The sequence below is a fragment of the Triturus cristatus genome, chromosome 3_1 (genome assembly GCF_964204655.1).
Source record: "Triturus cristatus chromosome 3_1, aTriCri1.1, whole genome shotgun sequence".
NCBI classification, from domain to species: Eukaryota; Metazoa; Chordata; class Amphibia; order Caudata; family Salamandridae; genus Triturus; species Triturus cristatus.
The window spans coordinates 672,318,686-672,336,556 of record NC_140583.1 but is presented as its reverse complement, the minus strand read 5'-3'; the positions used below and the strand labels follow the sequence as shown (position 1 = coordinate 672,336,556).

The 17,871-nt window shown below is 42.1% G+C and overlaps 1 protein-coding gene across 7 annotated transcripts in view; it reads right to left on the bottom strand.

The window, feature by feature from the left end:
* The window catches only part of OSBPL5 (oxysterol binding protein like 5), a 1,218,591-nt gene that overhangs the window by 378,936 nt on the left and 821,784 nt on the right, over nucleotides 1-17,871 (bottom strand). Inside the window, exon 1 of one of the 7 annotated variants that reach the window (XM_085644732.1) lies at nucleotides 2,379-4,707. The exons of the other annotated variants lie outside the window; for them this stretch is intronic. The gene's annotated coding sequence lies outside the window, so the exon portion shown is untranslated. Of the gene's footprint in view, nucleotides 1-2,378; nucleotides 4,708-17,871 lie in introns of those variants that run through there. 7 annotated transcript variants of the gene reach the window in all.

Sequence of the window (17,871 nt, the reverse complement as noted above, 5' to 3'; positions counted from 1 at the left end):
TCTAGACCTGCAACTTGAACCATGGATCCCCAGAGTGACTCCAAGGGCTTGTTAACTGGCCTCCTGATCAGAGCCTCAAAGCAAGGAATTGCTCCAACCGCCTTGAACCCAGCACCTGGACTCTGCTGTGAGTCCTACCCCGTCCCCCAAGTGGTGGCACCCCTGCCCTGGATTCTTGTAAGCAGGCCTGAAGGTGCTATGCCAGCCCAGTGGTGGTCTTGTGGACAGAACCAATGCAGTGTGGTACTTCTCAGTGCAGCTACGCTTTGGATCCGCCACAGCACAACGCGTCCAGACTTCACATCGCAGACCGCAACTTCCTCAGAACCACCACTGTGTGACACTTCCTCGACACAGGCCTTCACATCACAAGCTCCTCGTTGAAGGTATCCTCGATGACTATGCAGGACTATGCATCCCAACCCAGCAACTTCTTCAGAACTTCTGTTGCACGATGCATCTTCGACACAGGACTTCCCATTGCAAGCCCCGCAGCCTCTCAGAACCACCAATTCGCAATGCATCTTCAACCCGGGATCCTGCAACGCTCCACAAACCAGGAGTTAAGACACTTTATTTAGCAGGCCTAACTTGGTCCATGTATCCGGCCTGCACTCCATTGTGGTCGGCCTGAACTTGTGACCTTGTCCCGGTTTGATGTGACCAGATAACCACAGTTAGTACTTTGTACTTCTAGACACTATTTTCACTTTAATCTTTAAAAATTGCTTATCTCCAGTTCTACTGATTGGATTTTTGTCATTTAGGTCTTAAAGAATTTATTACATTTTACTCTATTTGTCTAAATGTGTAGGAGTTTGATTGTGTTTTCACTTTATAACGGTTTGAAGTGCTGTATAAATACTTTACCCATTTCTTCTATGTGAAGCTTGACTGCCTTGTGCCAAATTACCATACTGTTAAGCACACGCTAATCTGGGGTTTGCTTGTGATTTCACCCTAACAGAAATTATTAGTTCCTGCTTGATTAGGGTTTTACCCACCCCCCTTTTTTAAGCAATAGCCCAATTTCCAACACCTTGGATGTGGTTAGATTTTCTGTTATACTGGCAGGATGACAATCTGGGTTGTGCCCAGGAACTTGATCAAATTTAAAGAGGCATGTCCTCTCCCTGACAAGTGCTTAACCATTGTCTGTCGTTGGTGGCTCTTTTGTTTTGTGTAAATGTTAGTTGACACCTGGGTAGGACCCATCTTTGCTCCTTTATTTGTGGCAGGCACCAATCCCAGTGGAAGAGAAGCTGCCTTCAGTACTAGTACGAAGTGACCATAAAGGAGTGGTTGATCATTTAACAGGCCAAACCTCTGGAGTGGGCAAATAGGCTATGCACAAGGTAATAAGTGTTTCAACATCTTGGATGTAGGCAGAAGGGGGCAATGCGGGATTGTTTGCAGAGGGCACAAAGAAAATGATGCAAAAGTGGGAGCTTTATTCCTTGTGGTTAGGGAGGGTTCAGTAGTCACTTCACCCACAGGCTAATGCCAAGCATAAATGTGGCACCCCTGGACACCCTCTTCAGAACACTACTGGACCTGTGGAAGACCAGAAAGGGTTGCTCCTACTTTTCAGACCTGTGAGGAAACCAGAAAGGCTCGACCTACTCACACTTGTAGCTAACAACGGTGAGCTTGGCAAGGTCAAACTCTGTGCAAGATCGTTGACAGGTTAACATAGTATTAGTTCACAAAATGCTCAAAGAATAAAGAAAAAACGTCCATCCCACATTTCAAGATTTGGAGCCTAAAAAGCCCTAAATGTCATTTACACAAAAGTCTTTATCCTGAGCAAATGTCCAATGAATTTCAAACTCCACAAATATGTAGTCGTAGAGACTTCTTCTTTTTATTCAAAGTGTTCAATTTCAAATTCAGCAATGTTACAGCCAGTTCTGCATCGTTATACTTCAACTGTTGTATTCAAAGCATCATAAACATTGAGGTCTATCCAAAAGACAGATGCAGCCAATATAGCCAACACGTGTTTTGTCTTGGGGTTAATCTCCCACCGACTTCCGCAGGGATACAACAAAACAAAATAAAAAGGAACCCATAACTATCTATGCCACTAATCTCCCCCATAGTTAGCATGGTGTAAGTTCTCAGAAAATAAAGTAAATCAGAAGAACACTGTGATCCTAAGTATTAGGGTAAAAAGGAAAGAGAAAAAAAACTAAATAGAATGAGGGTATAGTAGATAAGAGTCGTAACTCCAATCCAAAGCCTATTCATTGTGCCACCTTTGTAATCATGCCTTTTAGTCATACCACAAGTGAAACCCAAAAGGGAGTAAAGTAAAACCAAAAACAGTGTGAGACCAATTTGCCCCCAAAGCATTATATAAACATAAGTCAACTCACCAAAAATAAATCAGGGTAACGTCAGTATTCATGTCACCAACGGAAAACGTACACTTTCTCCAATACCTAATCATCAAATTATATAATTAATAAAAGTCTAGTGACAGAGTAACTAATAAACAGAATACCAAATCCTTACAAGAATTAACAAAGCATACCTATATTTCCAATTTGGTCATCACTGGTAGTCAATTTTAAAATGTGATCTGTGAAAATTAGCACCATATTACCAATCAGCTACGTCTACAAATTGTAACACAATTAATCTCCATACAGGCACATCGTTCATGTGATTCTAGCATCACAAGACAGCAAGACTCAGTGCATAATTGTATTGCACATTCAGATCATGTACGTTCAGTATTAAAAAGGTGACCTAAAAGTCTCAGTTATAAGTCAGTGCTGTCACATGTAACTCTCCCAGTAATTATATCTACAGCTAATGGGGATCAAGTGCATATAAGTAAAAAGATAGGACAAGTTAATCCCAATGTGAGCACATTGCTAACATAGCAAAAAGATAGGACAAGTTAATCTGAGCGTGAGAACATAGCTAACATAGTTTTGGAATCACAGAACAGCATCAGAAAGTGCATAAACGATATCTTGTATACTCAAAATTGAAAGTTAACCAAAGTACAGACAGTTAAAGATTATGATCAATCATGTCACACTATGGCTCTCCGAGTCATTGCGTTTGTGACTGGCAGGGACCACTCCCAAAGGGATATATCCAAGACGAAAGCAGCTTACCTCATGTCATTATCCAGCACAGGATTGCAATTTAGGCTAAAGATGTATTCAATCTGTATAAAATTTAGATCATCCTGTCTTAATATCAGAGACGAAAGCAGCCTACCTCATATTCAAAAGAGGGTACTTCTAGCTACAACAACGGCATGTCACACGCACGCCAAGCGTGTTCACCCATATATACCGGAATTGTGACCGTATTCAATTGAGAACAGACTACGAGAATTGCATAAATAGGCACAATCTTAAAATTCCAAACTAGCAGTAATTAGCCCGCACAAGTTTACACTTAAAGCTTAAAACATATTCTATCCGTATCAAATTTAAGCCATCCCGTCTCCCATATGCCACTAATAGGCATCCTCGGGTATTCATATTGCAAAAACATAAGTATTTGTGGAGGAACGAAAAGGGAGAGTTCATCAACATTTTATATCCAGACGCCATCTTAGAAAATCAACTCCTAACTAAAGTTACATTCTGAGATTATTCATATCACATTTTATGCACAACATTATACAAGATCTTCAGTGTGCTAGCGATTACTTATCTTCATCAGAATCTTTCTCACAATTGGAAATATATGTCTAAAGTCATACGCTACTAGTTACACCTTGTGCACCAACACAAATTTCATATCCTATTTTCCGCAAGATACCTATGTTAGTAATTGGTGTGAGGTGTAATCGGATGGTGTCTATTACACAGAGAAGTAGTGTGTAGCGGGCATAGACCTTAAGTACCCAGAAAATATTGGAGTTCATTATCCATGTTGAGGCCCCTGTCAACAGCATGTAATTTCATGATCCAGCGGGCGTCACACTGTCTAAGTTTAAGTTCTCAGTCTGCTCCCCTCACATCAGGCATCGCAGATTCTATTACATGAAATTTGAAACAGAGCTGTTTACCTTGTGCTACACATTCCTTCTCATGGACCCCAATAGGGTATCTATTATCCAGATTTTTAAGAGCTCGGAAATGCTCTGCTTTATTTCCTTCAATGGACGTATAGTACATCCCAACATAAATGTTATCACATTTGCAAAGAATCACATAAACAACATATTTCATCATACAGTCAATATGCGTACTTATCCAAAACCTACGGGATTAGTTGTACTCAAATTCCTTAATTCCATTTATCCACATTTTGCACATGCTACAGTTACCACAAGGGTACAACCCCTCATTCAGTTTGTGTAACCATGCACTCCTCAGCACCTGTCCCTTAGGGTAACTGGGACTAACCATATTCAGTATGGTTTTACCCCTCCGGTAAGTAATGCTCGGACGTCCCAATATATATGGTTGGAGTATTTTGTCTGATGTAAGCAAGTTCCAATGCCGTCTCAGTATAGTATGAAGTTTATTTGACCAGGGATGGTAACTTGTCACAAGTCTAATGGGTGTTCGAGTATTTTTGTCTCCTACATAAACCCTGAGGGTATGAGTCCATATCAACCTTAGTAATCTTGTTTGGTCCTCAGGATAATATCCTTATTGTAACCTCTAGCTAAGAACCTCTGTTCAATATTCTCACATTAAGTGCAATTTCCATGTTGTTACTGCAATTACTACGTGCTCTGATACATCTCCCCAAGAGGAAAGGAATTCATCTGACTCTTGGGGTGTGAGCTCTTCGCATTTTTGCTGTTTATTTTCCCTTGGTCAACATACAATTCAAAGTCCAAAAAGACGATCTGATCCTGACTTTGTGCCGTGGTAAAGGACATATTGAATGCATTATTGTTCATATGTTCAAAAACGTCTCTCGAGTCCACCAGACTGCCAGTCCAGATCAGAAGACAGTCATCAATCTATTGTCCAAAGACACGTTGTTCATTAAAAACTTTCAATAATCATATCTCTGGTTTTCCATATTGACTTTTCTGTTGTTTTGGTGCTTGTTAATTAAATATTCTCTATTTTTACAAAGTGGAGTGGGACTTTTATTGTGCTGTATTTTTGTACTATCTTGGCACTTCTAAATGCTTCAGACATTTTTTTTAAGTTAAGCTTGTCTGTTCTGTGCCATTGCAACTATGGGTTTAACTCACATTTAAATTACTAAAACCTTGCCTAGACCTAGCAAGAAAAGTTTCATTATTACTTGTGGTGGCTACCATCCACCCCAACTGATAATCTATTTTCTCACAATACTGAAGTGTTGTTTTATTAATGTTTTTACTTATCATTACTGGGCACCAGAGGCACCAGTAATTTGAGCTATTCTTCTCCAAGGTGTTGGTGTAAGATAGTTTTCAAGGAGTTGACTCTATGCTGATACCATTAGGTTGTCCACGTTGAGGGGGAGAATTGACTCTTGCCCCCGAACAGGCCCTTCTCCTGCTAATTTCTACTGGCACTCCAGATTGGGAGGTAGCATTGATTCCGCCCTGAAAACGTGGATGACATAGAAGGCTCTGAAGTAGGCACAGCCAGTTCTATAGCAGAAAGTTCCTGACGGTGAAAAGCATTTTAAAAATGGTTAAATGAAATTGATTTCTCTTTCTCCATCTTACGTTACATCATCTTTATAGATCTGACTACAGACAGCTTTATACAATAACAATGAGGGCAGAGAGAGGAGTGGGGGTTGTGTCAATGCCCCTCAGCCATCATCTTTCATGCTTTGTCATTCTGATCATGGGTTGTCTATTCCGATCATGGGTTGTATATCAGGCCCGTTGCATTTCTCAGACGGTTCCATTGTTTCCTTGGTGTTCTCTTAAAGTACTGAGGATGGGGCATCAAGCAGTAATTTTGTTAGAAAGCAAATGCACATGAGAAACGGTGTATCTTCTTTGATGTATACTTTGCTTCTGTGAAACTTTTTAATTGTTCATTTATGGCTTCATTATTGTGAATGGTATGCTGTTTGACACTGTGCTATTCACTAAATGAAATTTGGTTTTTGCTTACTCAGGTGTAATGATAACATTTTGTCGGATTTACAGCTTTTATGTTCATAATCTAAATATATGCATGCAGATAGGCTGGAATATGCAATGGCAATACTGTATCTATGCAATATTTTGTTGTGTAAAGTTGACTACATACAACACAAGGATCATCTTAAAAATCCTTTTCAAAACAATCTTATTTGAGGATACAGCTTAACTTTGCTTAAGAAATCTGTTGAGCAAGGGTGCCCTATTTCCATCTTTTACACTGTTATAGCCCAAAATGTCACTTATGATATTTGTTTTCCAAAAACAGCTGGGAGCAGCACACATACAATCACCCAATTATTACCAAAACATTTCCCTAACAAAAAATCCATGTGTATTGACTTGGGCAATGGTTTGAAATGCTGTCAATATTAACTGCTGAGCTGCCAAAGACTTAGCAAGAGTGAACTAGGCCCCATGAAACATATGAACGCAGGCCTCTTTGCCCCAATGGAGGGTGATATAGATCAGCCTGAATGACCCCTCATGCCTCTGAACCACGGGGACACTGTATCTACCAAAGCAGCTGCCCCAATCAGCAGAGTACACCACTGCACTCGATCAAGCAAATAGCAGTCGTTACTTCCCAAGCCATTGCATCAAAAACCATTATATTCTGCTAAGTATCTTTACATCTGGTGTATTTTCAATTCACATCATTGAAGGTAAGTATATATTTTCTGAAACAAATAGACATACATTTTATGTTAAATGTTATGTATATATTGGGAACCTGAATTTTCATTCATCACATTCGACATGACAACTCCATGTACATTCATAAAGCATAAGGATGCAATTAGGGTCAGTAAACATTTTTGTAAAGCATGTAAGATATGTCCTCTTTACCATACTATAATAAATCTAACTGATGAAATAGTGTTTTACCGAGAATATTTCCTTCATTGGTGACAGGATGTTTAGACAGTTACAGGGAATTATGATGTGCACCTGCTTCATCCCCACCTTAGTAAATTAACTTGTGGGGTGGTGGGAGGAGCAGGGGCCAGGATCGATTCCTTTTCTACTCTTACAGAAAACATACTCCTAAGGCAGAATGATTTCAACATACAATTTACCAGTACCATGAGCAGAAAAGAGATTACATGGCATAATACTTGGGAATTAATTAATTAATTATTGATTTTGTGCTTCACTTCCCATAATATTTAATGAAAGGTTTTAATGTATTTTAATTCACTTTTCACATATGTTTTATTCTCAGGTGGAGAGTGTGATTGAAAGGAAAAACAGGAATTGTTTAGAATCTATTGTAGATGATGATGTTTGGGGTTGAACAAACTTAATTATAGCCAAAAATAATATAGATTCATGGACTTGAGTGGTTACACTGAGACTGCAAAAAATTTCAATATGAATGAATACTATATCTTCAATATATTGGAATATATTGCAGGACTATAAAGCTGAACTTTAATGCCCCACTAGGTCTTAATTGGTTTATTAATTGTTTACTTGGGCACTACACAATATACATTTTTCTTGATAAGTTAGAATACCAAACCAGTATTGGGAATGCTCTATGGGACTGTATGAGTACCGAACCATTGGATTTCAGAGCATGAATAACAATATAGGACATCCCAGCATGAAGAATCGAAGCATCAAAATAATAAGTCATGTTCATATTGTTATGGAGAATATATTGTCACTTACATTACAAAGTGGATTCCAATTAGGTACTGAACCATTTGTTTGAGCCTTATTTAGCACTTAGGGGCCGATTACGATCTTGTTAGTTAACTCTTCCGACCGAATCAGTTTGGGATTTGTTTCCGAATGAATCGGGTTCTGCAAGTTCAACCGACCGATTAAGGTGCTTCCCAACATCATGCGGTCGGATTTCCATTGACTTCAATGGGAGCCTGTGTTCCAAACAAGAACACAGGCTCCCATTGACAAAAGGGGTCGTTGGGGAAAACCTTGAACCCTGTGGAGGGCACTCCATGATGCCTACCACACTGTACATGCATGGGAAGGGGGGACCCATGGGTAACCCCACTGGCCCGATTCGGAGGGCCCCGGCTGAAGGGCCCCGCTAAGGGTTCCCTAAATCAGATTTCGACAGCTGATCCATCTCAGAGCAACCGATTCAGAAATGCTGTCCGAATTTGACATCCTAATCGCTCGGCTGGAAATGCAGTGTGTAGACTGCTACGATTCGCCTCCGACCGACTTATTTCCTCCCAATCCCTTTCGGAACCGAGTTGGACAGTCCAAACGCTTTCCAGCCATCTTAATCGCTCATTGGGAAAAGTGTCCAAGTCCGTCGGAAAGGCGGGTTCCAAATCGAATGCCGTTTGAACAAAATATTGCTAGTCATATTTCTATCTCTATGGTTCTCTCTCTAAAGCTATGTGATGGGAGTCCGTGAGGTCAAATTTTGGATTTATGAGAATGCTGGTAGATAGTTGACATAGGTAGTATGAGATTCAAATACTGAATGACCTTTATAAGTCAAATATATGTTGAAACATCTGTATTTATCCAAGTGGAGACATACATTTGTTTTGGTCTGTGTATATAAAGACATACATTATGCTGAAAATCAATGTGTCTTTCTTCACTGTTCAATATTAGACATACTGAAAAGCAGCGGTATAGTGACAACATATTTAGTTGTGATCAAGGCATCCTGCCAAAACGTGTGGAACTTGTTTGTTATTGTCATGCAACTAAATCACCAAGGATATGAGCCAGTTGTTCTGTCGCCTGATCTTTTAACAACAAAGGATGACTCTTGAATGTTATTGGAAGGCGTGTTGAAGTGTTTGGGAGAGACACTGGCTCCAAAAGGTGCATGAATTATTTGCTTCACTGCCTCTGGTTTTCAACTAATATATATATATATCTATGAAAACAAAGCAATCCCACATGCGGCTCCAACATGGATGGGACACGGACTCCAAAGGTGTGTGCTTCACCAAATAGAGGTTATTTTTTATCTAGACATGGCGATATGACGCGTTTCGGCCACAGCGAGGTGGCCTTGATCACATATAAGTGTGTGTGTGTGTGTGTGTGTGTATATATATATATATTCACTGAAAAAAGCAAAAGTTACAGGGATGTTATAATTAGGGTGATGTTTCACTAGTACAAAACCAGAGAAATTCGGCAGTTATTGTTAGCTGAGCTAACTATAACTTGTGTCCCTGCAATGCACTGCTTATGACCTCACATATTACATCACTCATGACATGGTCAGTGACATCAATAATGCCAACACTAATGTAAGTGTGTGTGTGTGGAACTGTTTGGGTGAGTAAGTGGCTGTGTGATAGGCTGTATGGGTGAGTGTCTAGGTGTGTGAGTAGTTCTATGGGTGACTCACTCAATGTGTGAGTGCCTGTACGGGTGGATATGTCAATGGCCGTGTGAGTGAGTGGGTGTATGAGTAGCAGTATGGGTGAGCAAGTGGATGTGTGTGCAGATCTATGAATCAATGTGTGGGTGTGTGTAAGTACTGGTATGGCTCTGTGAATGGGTTTGTGAATGTTTGGGTGGGAGCGACAGTGGCTGTATAAAAGATTTTATAGAGGTGTGAGTGGTTGCATCAGAGATGCTGTGGATGATGTCATCAGTGATGTCGTTTGAGATGTCATCAGTTATGTCACTGACCATCAGTTATGTCACTGACCATGTCAGGAGTGAAGTAATATGTGAGGTCATAAGCAGTGCATTGTGGGGGGCAAGTTATAGCTGGTTTTGTACAAGTGAAATGTCAGCCTAACTTTAATGTCACTGTAACCTTTGATTTTTTTCAGTGAATTTCTAAGGATTATGCTAATTCCTAAATATAACGTCCCTGTAACCTTTGGTTATTTCAGTGAATATATATATATATATAAATACGTACTAAAAATATATGTTTTTTCATTGAATATAAACATATATATATATATATATATATATATATATATATATACTGAAAAAAACAAAGGTTACAAAGACGCTATAGTTAGGAAAAACAGTTAAAAAACGCAGAAATTCACTGACGTTATAGATACGCTCAGATTTCACTCATGCAAAACCATTGTTATAGTTACCTACAGTTATATTTACCTTAGGTAACTATAACTTACATCCCCGCAATGCACTGCTTATGACCTCACATTTTTCATCATGGTCAGTGACATCACTAATGGTATCACTGATGACATCTCAAATGACATCACTGATGACATCATCAAGTGAGTGTAAGTGTTTATAAGAGTTTATGAGTGTTAAACATGTATACTAGCCTACTAAAAAAGATACATTGGTTTATTAGGTGCGTTACTACTGATTGATACTACTTCTAACATATATTATGAGTAGGGCTCCCGGTTTTACGCTATTTATATTCTTGTCATTTCTGTCTGCATTTATCCATATTTATTTTTTACTAATTTTACCTGTATTTATCCATATTTATTTTAGGCTTTGTGAAAAAATGAAGCTGAAATGTGTATATGTCTGCATTTATTTAACCGGTTAATGTTCACTTGTGCCTGAACGCCTGACAGGTTTCAATGATATATATACACACTCAGATGATAAAATATGTACCTATAATGAAACAGGCACATTTTAGTATCATGGTTGTGCAAATCTACTGATGTTCAAGGCTCTTTACTAAAATTCCTTTATTTTAGTAATCTCCTTGCCTGTCAATCTGCACGGCTTTTGGCCTTGCAGTCATGATTGACAGCATTCAGAATCACTCAAAAACTACCCAATTTCCATTTTCATCCACATTTAAAAATAAATACAGACAGGAAAATAAATGGTTTTCTGTCTGTATTTATCTGTAAAAATCAGTAAAAACGGAAAACAGGGAGCCTTAATTATGAGTGGCTGTGTGACTGTATGTATCTTGGGTGTGTGCGTAGCTGTGTGGGTGAGTGAGATTCCATATGGGTAGCTGTATTGGTGAGTCAGTGGGTGTGTCAGTGGCTGTATGGATGAGTGAATGGCAGTGTGAGTGGCTCTATGGGTGGGGAAGTGAGTGTGTAGTGACTATGGGTGAGTGAGTGGGTGTCTGAATGGCTGTATGAGTGAGTGACTGGGTATGTAAGTGGTTGTATGGGAGAGTGAGTGGCTGTTTGAGTGGGTGTTTAGTTAAATGACTTGGTGTGTGAGTGGCTGTATAGGAGAGTAATTATATGCGTTAATTGCTTTATGGGTGAGTGAGCGGATGTGTGAGTGCTTGTATGGATGTGTGAATGGGTATGTAAGTGGTTGTGTGGGTGTGTGAGTGAATGTGTGACTGCTTGAATGGGTGATTGAGTGGCTGTATGGGTGAGTGAGTGTCATTGACTGTGTAGGTAAATACATGGGTGTGTGAGTAGCTGTATAGGTGAGTGTGTGGCTATGTAACTGGCTGTATGGGTGAGTGGGTGCATGAGTGGCTCTATGGAGGAGTGAGTGGGTGTGTGAGTCCTGACATGGGTCTGTGAATGGGTATGTAAATTGTTGTGTGGGTGTGTGAGTGGGCCTACAGAAGGTTGTATGGGGAGTGAGGGGTTCTGTGGATGCTGTCATTAGTGATGTAATTTGAGATGTCATGAGTGATGTCATGAGTGATGTCACTGACCATATCATCGGTGATGCAAAATGTGAGGTAATGAGCAGAGCTTGGTGGGAGCATAAATTGTAGTTAGCTCAGGCAACTATAACTGCCGAATTTCACTGGTTTTGAACGGGTGAAGACTGAGCCTAACTATAAAGTCCCTGTAACCTTTGTTTTTTTCAGTATGTGTGTATACATGTCCATGTCATGAATGATGTAATATGTGACATCATCAGCAGTGCATTGAGGGGGCGCGAGTTATAGTTAGCTGTACGAACTATAACGGACGAATTTCTCTGGTTTTGTACGAGTGAAATGTCCAACTAACTATAACGTCCCCGAAATCTGTGTTTTTTTCAGAGAATTTCTAAGGTTTTTTAAATACTAATTTCTAACTATAACGTCCCTGAAACCTATGGTTTTTTCAGTGAATTTCAAAGGTTTTTTAAATGCGAATTTCTAACTATAACGTCCCTGTAACCTATGGTTTTTTCAGTGAATTTCAAAGGTTTTTTAACTGCTAATTCCTAACTATGCCTACAAAGGTAGGACATGTGAAGAAAGAGGAAGAAGGCGCAGAAAGCAGCAAGACAAATGCAGAAAGAGGCAAGAGATGTGCAGAAAGAACCAACAGAGGAGCAGAAAGTTTTCCTGTGCCCCCAACTTTTTGCTGATGGGTACTAGTGGTAACTGACTCTGACTAACCAGGCCTAAAGCCAGTGCTATTCTAAAAGACACTTAGAATACAGTGAAAATACCTACATACACTAGGGAACACTATGCGTTGGGGTACCCCTGTGATTAGCATGACCTCATCTGTATTTGCCATGAGTTAGTGCCTGGGTCATTGCAGGAGTACATGAGTAGTGACTGGATGATTAGAGTGCTACAAGGAGAGTGCATGGGGATTTTATAAGTGCTTAGATTTTGGCAAAGTGATTGGATAAGTACATGGTGCTGGCTGGGTGATTGGAGGAGTGCATGGGTAGTGGCAAGGAGATGGCTGGACTGCATCAGTAGTGCTCAGGAGATTGTAGCAGCGCATGTGTTAGTGCCTGGGCCATTGCATAAGTACATGGGTACTGACTGGATGATTAGAGTACTGCAAGGAGAGTGCATGGTGAATTTATAAGTGCTTGGGTTTTAGCGGAGTGATTGGATAAGCACATGGTGTGAGGTGGGTGGTTGGGGGAGTGCATGGGTAGTGACAGGGCGATGGCTGGCCTGCATTAGTGGTGCTCAGGGTATTGTAGCAGTGCATGAGTTAGTGCATGGGTCATTGCATGGGTAGTGACTGGATGATTAGAGTACTGCAAGGAGAGTGCATGGTGAATTTATAAGTGCTTAGATTGTGGCAGAGTGATTGGATAAGTACACACATGTCACATCAGGCCCGCCCCCTCCCTTCACCACTGTGCAAACGCGCCCCCTGGTGGGTTTTAAGATGGGGGATTAATTCCCCTTGAGTCCTGAGGGTCCCTGGAGGAGGTCTACTAGCCCAGCAGGTACCTCCAGTAAGCGCCACAGAGAGTAGGCAATATCTATATATTAACTGCTGGGACGAGATGAGTGGTTCAAGGTACTTCCAGCGGTATCTACAATACAGATTGTTGCGGCGGAGTGAAGACCGAGGCCGCAGTGTGGCAGCACCACTAGGTGACTTGACTTTCCCACTTACTAAAGGGGCATTCACTATGGACTACACAAACTAGCATGCAACAGTCTGGTGAGTGCAAGGTTGTAACACAGCTGTGAGGCAGAGGAGGGGCCATGACGAAGGCTCAACTGGGAGTGGCCATTGTAGCAGCTAAGGGACCCCCAGGTGAAAGCTGCCTCAGTTACTTGGCACTGGAGAAAGCTTACTGGCTGAAACGCGTATGCCACAAAGGTTACAGAAATGTGGGAATTTTGCGCTCAAAGATATTTATTTGAATAAATCCACTCGAACTCTTCCTGGCGGTGTCGGACCCTTTTCTTGAATGGAGAGTTGGGATTGGTCTATATGTTTGGCCAGTTTTCTACAGGCACTGGCAAACCGGCACACACTCTCGGTCTGGCAGCAACGCGGGAGCCAGCAGTCTTTGGTAGTGTATGGACATAAAAACACGTTGCCGCCCATGCAGAGCAATTACCACAGTGTTGCACTTTGCTGCGCGGGGAGAGAGGAGCAGTATTAACTGCGTGGGCGAGACGAGTGGTTCAAAGTATTGCCAGCGGTATCTACAATACAGATTGTTGTGGAGGAGTGAAGACCGAGGCCGCAGTGCGGCAGCACCACTAGGTGACTTGAATTTCCCACTTACTAAAAGGGCATTCACTATGGACTCCACAAACCAGCATGCAACAGTCTGGTGAGTGCAAGGTTGTAACACAGCTGTGATGCCGAGGAGGGGCCATGACGAAGGCTCAACTGGGAGTGGCCATTGTAGCAGCTAAAGGACCCCCAGGTGAAAGCTGCCTTAGTAACTTGGCACTGAAGAAAGCTTACCGGCTGAAACGCGTATGCCACGAAGGTTACAGAAATTTGGGAACTATGCGCTCAAAGATATTTATTTGAATAAATCAACCCAAACTCTTCCTGGCGGTGTCGGACCCTCTCTTTGATTGGAGAGTTGGGATTGGTCTGTATGTTTGGCCAGTTTTCTGCAGGCACTGTCAAACCGGCACGCACTCTCGGTCTGGCAGCAATGCAGGAGCCAGCAGTCTTTGGTAGTGTATGGATATACAAACGCGTTGCCCCTCCATGCAGAGACATTACCACAGTGTTACACTTTGCTGCGCGGGGAGAGAGGAGCAGTATTAACTGCAGGGGCAAGACTAGTGGTTCAAAGTATTGCCAGCTGTATCTACAATACAGATTGTTGCGGAGGAGTGAAGACCGAGGCCGCCGTGTGGCAGCACCACTAGGTGACTTGAATTTCCCACTTACTAAAGGGGCATTCACTATGGACTCCACAAACCAGCATGAAACAGTCTGGTGAGTGCAAGGTTGTAACACAGCTGTGAGGCAGAGGAGGGGCCATGACGAAGGCTCGACTGGGAGTGGCCATTGTAGCAGCTAAAGGACCGCCAGGTGAAAGCTGCCTCAGTAACTTGGCACTGAAGAAAGCTTACCAGCTGAAACGCGTATGCCACAAAGGTTACAGAAATTTGGGAACTTTGCGCTCAAAGATATTTATTTGAATAAATCCACTCGAACTCTTCCTTACGGTGTCGGACCCTTTTCTTGAATGGAGACTTGGGATTGGTCTGTATGTTTGGTCAGTTTTCTGCAGTCACTGGCAAACTGGCACGCACTCTCGGTCTGGCAGCAACGCGGGCGCCAGCGGTCTTTGGTAGTGTATGGACATACAAACGTGTTGCCCCTCCATGCAGAGACATTACCACAGTTTTGCACTTTGCTGGGTGGGGAGAGAGGAGCAGTATTAACTGCGGGGGTGAGACGAGTGGTTCAAAGATTTGCCAGCGGTATCTACAATACAGATTGTTGCGGCGGAGTGAAGACCGAGGCCGCAATGTGGCAGCACCACTAGGTGACTTGAATTTCCCACTTACTAAAGGGGCATTCACTATGGACTCCACAAACCAGCATGCAACAGTCTGGTGAGTGCAAGGTTGCAACACAGCTGTGAGGCAGAGGAGGGGCCATGACGAAGGCTCAACTGGGAGTGGCCATTGTAGCAGCTAAAGGACCACCAGGTGAAAGCTGCCTCAGTAACTTGGCACTAAAGAAAGCTTACCGGCTGAAACGCGTATGCCACAAAGCTTACAGAAATTTGGGAACTTTATATATATATATTCACTGAAAAAACCATAGGTTTCACACATGTTATAGTTAGCTGGACATTTTACTGATAAAAAACCAATGAAATTTCCCCCGTTATAGTTAGTGCAGGCAACTATAACTCACGCGACCGCAATCCTCTGCTGATGCTAATACTGTATTTAGACACTTATTTACCCATGTCTTCTTCCATTAAATTTTAGCTATACATATATTACAAATATTTTTTTTTCATAAAGACACATATGTCATCAGCAGAGGATTGAAGTCGCGTGAGTTATAGTTGCCTGCACTAACTATAACGGGGGAATTTCATTGGTTTTTTATCAGTAAAATGTCCAGCTAACTATAACATGTGTGAAACCTATGGTTTTTTCAGTGAATTTGCAAGGTTTTTTAAATGCTAATTCCTAACTATAACGTGTGTGAAACCTATGTTTTTTTCAGTGAATTTGTACGGTTTTTTAAATGCTAAGTTACTTTACGCCATTCGTGGCGTGCGCGCCCACTTAACGCAGTTCGTTCCGTGCGCGCACGGTGCGCTTCGCGCACCGCGCGCCCACTTTACGCAGTTAGTGCCGTGCACGCACGGTGGGCACGCGGTGCCCTACGCGCACCGCGTGCCCACATTACGCTGGATGGGCCATGTACGCACTATGCGCTTCGCTCACCGTGCGCACATGGAGGACATATTATGCGCTTCGTTGTGAAAGGAAATCTTTTAGATTACCATAAATGTTGATACTTTAAGTCATGCACAAATGGTGCCCTTCGGGCACCATTTGCGCACGGGGTGGGGAGAGTGGGGATAATTTTTTTTTTTTTATTTAGTTTTACCGTACGCGTACGGTAAGCGTAATCGGCGATTTTTCAAAAAAATGTAACATTGATTTTTTGCCCTTGGTGGATCTTTGGGGACACCATCATCAATGCTAGGTGGTTAGGAGCTGTCTAAACAGCTCCTTTACATGTTTTTTCGATTGTTATTCGTCCACCCCTCAGAGTGCGAGAGAGAAAATGGCGGACGCAGCTTCCTGGTTTCGACCGATTCGATTGTTTACTAAGATCTAACAGCCAATCAGAATCGCGCTCGCGCACGGCACCGTACGCGTACGGTAAGCTTACGGTAAGCGCACGGAGCGCTGCCACAGATATATATTGATTTAAATGCAATTTTCTCAGGATCTACTGAACAGATTTACACCAAACCTACAAAAGGCACTTCCTTGACCTGTAGACTACCTGTCTGCCAAATTTCAAGTAACTCTGTTCAGCCGTTCGGGCTGTAGCTGTGTCTAAAGGTCCTATGGAAAAATGCATGGGAAGAATGCGTTTTGGGACCCCCCTTTTTTCTCAGCCCCTGCTTGACGAATCCCCCCGAGACTTTCAGGGTAGGAGCGGAGCGTAGCGCCCCACCTATTTTGAAAATTTCGCGAGGATTCGTCGACCGGCGCCAAAGTTATTCCAAATAGAATGTTGCGGTTTTCCTATGGAAAGAGGGTCCTAACTATAACTACCTACTGGCAACCGCCAGTAGGTAATATATATATATATTACCTACTGGCGGTCGCCAGTAGGTAGTTATAGTTAGGACCCCTTTTCCATAGGAAAACCTCAACATTCTATTTTGAATAACTTTGGCGCCGGTCGATGAATCCTCGCGAATTTCTCAAAATAGGTGGGGCGCTACGCTCCGCTCCTACCCTGAAAGTCTCGGGGGGATTCGTCAAGCGGGGGCTGAGATAAAAGGGGGGTCCCAAAACGCGTTTTTCCCATGCATTTTTCCATAGGACCTTTAGAACGAGCTACAGCCCGAACGGCTGAACAGAATTATTAGAAATTTGGCAGAGAGGTAGTCCCTAGGTCAAGGAAGTGCCTTTTGTAGGTTTGGTGTAAATCTGTTCAGTAGATTCTGAGAAAATAGCCTTTAAATCAATATATATATCTGAGCCCGCTTACGGTACGCTTACCGTACGCTTACCGTAAGCGTACGGTGGCGTGCGCGAGCGCGATTCTGATTGGCTCTTAGATCTTAGTAAACATTCGAATCGGCCGAAACCAGGAAGCGGCGGCCGCCATTTTGTCTCTCGCACTGAGTGTTGTTTATCAAACAAGATGGCCAAAAACATGTTACGGGGCTGTTTTGACAACTCCCTCCCACATAGTCATGTTGAGGGAGTCTCCAAACATCCCCCAAGAGCAAAAACGGTTTTATTTTTTTTTCGGCAATTTCGCCGAGTACGCTTACCGTACGCTTACCGTAAGCGTACGGTAAAAAAAAAAAAAAAAAAAACACTATCCACACTTACCCCACCCCCTGTGCCGTAGGCCACCAAATGTACAGGGCTTATTAATAGGTAAAAAAAACTAAATTTTGGCAACATGAAATTATAAAATCGAAATAAAAAAAACACTATCCACATTGACCCC